Source organism: Homarus americanus, unplaced genomic scaffold (assembly GCF_018991925.1).
Source record: "Homarus americanus isolate GMGI-L3 unplaced genomic scaffold, GMGI_Hamer_2.0 scaffold45484, whole genome shotgun sequence".
NCBI classification, from domain to species: domain Eukaryota; kingdom Metazoa; phylum Arthropoda; class Malacostraca; order Decapoda; family Nephropidae; genus Homarus; species Homarus americanus.
The window spans coordinates 5,299-10,596 of NW_024753546.1; positions in this window are offsets into that span (position 1 = coordinate 5,299).

The window sequence follows — 5,298 nt, forward strand, 5'->3', positions numbered from 1 at the left end:
TGCAAGAGACTGATTCACTATAAACCTGGCTAAATCTGCTTTTGGTCAGCCTCAGTAGATCTACTCAGACATATCGTTGGGCATGGTGGCGAGGAGACCTCCAAGGATTTAAACGTTGTGCCATTCCTTGTCCTTCCCCACTCCAAGGACGAGGAAGGAACTCATGCGCTCTTTGGGATGTGCTACTACCGTCGGTTCTGCAGTAACTTCTCCAGAGTGGCCGGACCCCTCACAGACCTTACCAGTTCTGCGGTCCCGTACATCTGGAACCAGAAATGCGACCAGTCTTTCCACCGCCTCAAAGCCTTCCTTGCCTTCAAGCCTGTAGTCCACCCCCCTGACTACACCTCGCCCTTCCATCTGCAAATCGACGCTAGCGGTGTCGGAGTGGGGCTGTGCTCCTACAACCCGACCCAACCACTGATGTCCTTCACCCTGTGGCATACTACTCCGCCAAGTTGAGAAAACATCAGACCAACTACTCGACCATAGAGAAGGAGGCCCTGGCTCTGGTGTTGGCAATAAAGAAGTTTGAATGTTACCTCCAGTCTTGCCCACAAACAACCCTAGTCTTCACTGACCATAACCCACTCACGTTCATCCAAACCAACAAGACCTCCAACCAGCGAATCCTCCGCTGGGCTCTCCTCACCCAGCCCTATAATCTACAAGTCCGGCACATAAAGGGGTCGATAAATCCGATTGCAGACTCCTTATCCTGAGCTCCAGTGGAAATGCAGCAGCTACTCCAGACGCACAGGTGATCACCCTTTCGCCTGGCGCTTGCTGGAGGTCTTGGAGGTATGAACCCTCCACCCCGCACTACGAACCACGCCATCTATGGTCCTGATCTACCTACCCAGCACCACGAGCAACGCCATCTAGGGACGAGACACGAGTATGACTCGTCTTAGTTACCACTCCGAGGTTTCCCTTCTCCCTATCCTGGTTGTTGCGTCACCTCCTCAGTCTTCTTTGTCAGCTCCAATTCGAGGAGAGAGGACTTGGCTCTGGGAAGTGACCACAGGATCATCTATCCTCTAAACCTACGTGCAGTGACTACCTACCGTCTTCTACAATACTCAGCCTTACTCGTCAGCCATCTCAGCTCCTCACTTAAGTACTTATATGTTGTATTAACTCCCCACGTCCACTTGCTTCAAGATTGTTTTATGTTTATTAATATGTATATACTGTTAATGTTTAGGTTAAGTTTGGTTAAGGGTAATTTATAAGCTGAATATTTTGTTAAGGGATTTATGGTACTCTATTATATACAACGAAAACTCGCATCCTTTGTCTACCCTTTTATAGTCCGATTGTCTTTGTTTTTTTATTGTTGTTACCTGTTGATCTGCAGACGATAACTATATTCTAAATCCCCACCAAAATAATGCAAAATACATATGTCAATTCCGTCAACAACCTCCCTTAAGCAATTTTAATTCACCTTAAATTAACATACAACCGCCACCCCCATCAGTCCCCAAACACAAACTCCCCCCCTCCCTCAACCAATCTCCAAACACAACATCCCCCCCCGCCAGACAAAGCCACCTTACCAAATCGACCTAACTCAAGACTGAAACTTAACAACCTATATCTCACTCTCATCTCCGTTCACAATTTGACATAGCTCAAATCTGCCTCCTGCCATTACTAAACAACTCTCCTACGATACACTCATCCTTCCTCACTACGAATACTTTGACATTTCAAACTCAAAGATTCTAAACTCTTCCTCCAACTCTCTCCATTTCTCTCTGACATAGCTAAAAGACCCACAACTCTCAGAACCTACTCAAACATACCCAACGTCTGTGACATCCAATTCTTAATAAAATTGACCTAACTCTAGACTGAAACCACTCAACCTATATCTCATTCTCGTCTCCGTTCATAATTTGACAAAAAAGCTCAAATCTGTCTGCTGCTATTACTAAAAACTCTCCTACGATACGCTCATCCTTCCTTACTATGAATACTTTGACATTTCAAGCTCAAAGATTCAAAAACCCTTCCTCCAACTCGCTCCGTTCCTCTTTGACATAGCTCAAAGACTTTACCTTCATCTCTCTCCAAACAACACTACGACTAGCAAAATTTCTATATTTTCACCTTCTCTGTTTGATTTGATCGTGTGCTGCCTGTGCGTCCGTCCACCTGCGTTTCTCGGCTTGCGCCGCCGCCGTGGCGGGGCGGTTCTTCCTACGTTTTACCAACACTGCCTAGCTAAGACGACAATCAGAACACCCGCGTTGGCCCTTTGCTTGCCCGGACCTGCTCCCGCCCTCCCTCTGCCTCGTCCTGATTGTTGTTGTTGTTGCACCCTCAGGGCATTTTGCCTACCCCCTCACGCAAGCGGTGTTTAGCCACTGCACCTGTTCTCTCCTTCTAAAATTCACTTCCATCCTCCCTTTATTCTTCCTCTGAACCTCCTTCCCCCCTGTCACTAGCATTTTTCTAGTTCTTCTTCATTGGAGCTACACACCAATATGAAGGCTTTGATCGCAAACAAAACACTCGGGAATATATACAGATTCAGAACCGCATCAATCAAAACCAAAACACACCTATTCAAAGCCCTCATACGCCCACTATTGACTTATGCACCTAACACACTCCAGCTAGTACCACCATCAAGCGTCAAGAAACTTCAAGTCATACAAAACAAAGCACTAAGATTCATCCATAACACACACTGGTCATCCTTCACCCGAAATAGTCATCTACATGAACTCAGCTCCGTCCCCCCACTTAACATCTACTGGAGACAACTAGGTGACAAACAAATAGAATCTCTCCTCACTACTTACCCTCAATGGCAGGAATATTTCGACAACATCATACTCCCACGCAGATTCAGAGACAGAAATCCCTCCATACTAAACAGACCAAACACTGCCCTCCCACCTCCCTTATATTAATAACTTCCCTATAACCACACCAAACAATTTCCCCCCAACATAAACCTAACCTCTCCTTAACCCTCACCCAACTATTCCCACCCAACTAATCCAATTCAACCTAACCTAACAACCTAACCTCTCCTCAGCCCACACCCAACGACTCCCACCTAACCTAACCCAATCAACCTAACCTAACTTAAGCTTAACCTAACCTCTTCTCAACCCCACACCCAATGATTCCCACCCAACCTAACCTAACCTTACCTAACTTGACCAATTCCCTCCTCCCCCCCCTCACTCCAAACCCCACGCCACCATCTCAATCTCAAGACCACTCCGACAAAAAAAAAAAAAAAAAAAACCTAACCCACTCAACCTGTACCTAACACTCCCCACCCAAAAAAAAAAAAAAGACCCTAATAATCCCCCCAAAATAAAAACCTAACGTACCCAGCCATTACTAGCAATCCCACACAAAATAAAAAATAACCATTCTACCATTAACTAACCACACCCTATCACTCCTCCCAAAACAAAAACCTAACATACCCAGCCGTTACTAGCAATCCCACACAAAATAAAAATAACCATTCTACCATTAACTAACCACACCCTATCACTCCTCCCAAAACAAATACCTAACTTACCCATCCCATACTAACTCAGATGACATGTACGTTTCCCTTAGCCAATAAGGTCGGTGAGAGTTCCACAGTGCCTGTACGCAAGCCCTCTCCCTCAAGAATGTTATCAACACTGTTTTATGGGCACCTCCCTTAGCCAATAAGGTCGGAGAGGTGTACCTAATAAAAACGGTACCAATTGCAGACGACATTGAACGCCTCTCTTAGCCAATAAGGTCGGGGAGGGGTGCAATGTACGTGTACACAAACCCTCTCCCTCAAGAATGGGGCCAGAACTCACAATACCTGCAAGAAAGAGAGAATGCAATAATTAACCCAACTCTGCCAACCACTAACAAAACCTACAATCCTCCCAAAAGAAAAACTTAACCCACCCAACCTTACTCACAACTCCTACCAAAAAAAAAAAAAGCTAACTCACTATCCAATCACTAATCAACACCTTTTCAATCCTCCCAAAAGAAAAACTTAACCCACCCAACCTTACTCACAACCCCTCTTAGAAATCAATACCTACAATCCTCCCAAGATAAAAACTTAATATACCCGACCTTTCTAACAAGCCCCTTTGACCCTCCTAATAAAAAAAAAAATAAATAAATAAATAAAATAAATAAAAAAATAAATAAAAACATATGACGCAATACAACTATTCATTAGCAACACAAAACATATCATTCCTAAGAAATCCTACCATACCATAAATTAACCCAAGAACCTCCAAAGCCCCCCTTTCCCCCTTTCGCCTCCCTTTTCCTCTCCTCTCCTCCCCCCTCCTCCGGACAACCGAACCATACCTGACCTTATAACATTATCCTAACCCTCCCTCTCTCCCCTTACATTTACATGCAAACACATACACACTCACACAACAACCCCCCTTAAGCAATTTTAATTCACCTTAAATTAACATACAACCGCCACCCCCATCAATCCCCAAACACAAACTCCCCCCCTCCCTCAACCAATCTCCAAACACAACATCCCCCCCCCGCCAGACAAAGCCACCTTACCAAAATCGACCTAACTCAAGACTGAAACCTAACAACCTATATCTCACTCTCATCTCCGTTCACAATTTGACATAGCTCAAATCTGCCTCCTGCCATTACTAAACAACTCTCCTACGATACACTCATCCTTCCTCACTACGAATACTTTGACATTTCAAACTCAAAGATTCAAAACTCTTCCTCCAACTCTCTCCATTTCTCTCTGACATAGCTAAAAGACCCACAACTCTCAGAACCTAATCAAACATACCCAACGTCTGTGACATCCAATTCTTAATAAAATTGACCTAACTCTAGACTGAAACCACTCAACCTATATCTCATTCTCGTCTCCGTTCATAATTTGACAAAAAAGCTCAAATCTGTCTGCCGCTATTACTAAAAACTCTCCTACGATACGCTCATCCTTCCTTACTATGAATACTTTGACATTTCAAGCTCAAAGATTCAAAAACCCTTCCTCCAACTCGCTCCGTTCCTCTTTGACATAGCTCAAAGACTTTACCTTCATCTCTCTCCAAACAACCCTACGACTAGCAAAATTTCTATATTTTCACCTTCTCTGTTTGATTTGATCGTGTGCTGCCTGTGCGTCCGTCCACCTGCGTTTCTCGGCTTGCGCCGCCGCCGTGGCGGGGCGGTTCTTCCTACGCTCTACCAACACTGCCTAAGCTAAGACGACAATCAGAACACCCGCGTTGGCCCTTTGCTTGCCCGGACCTGCTCCCGCCC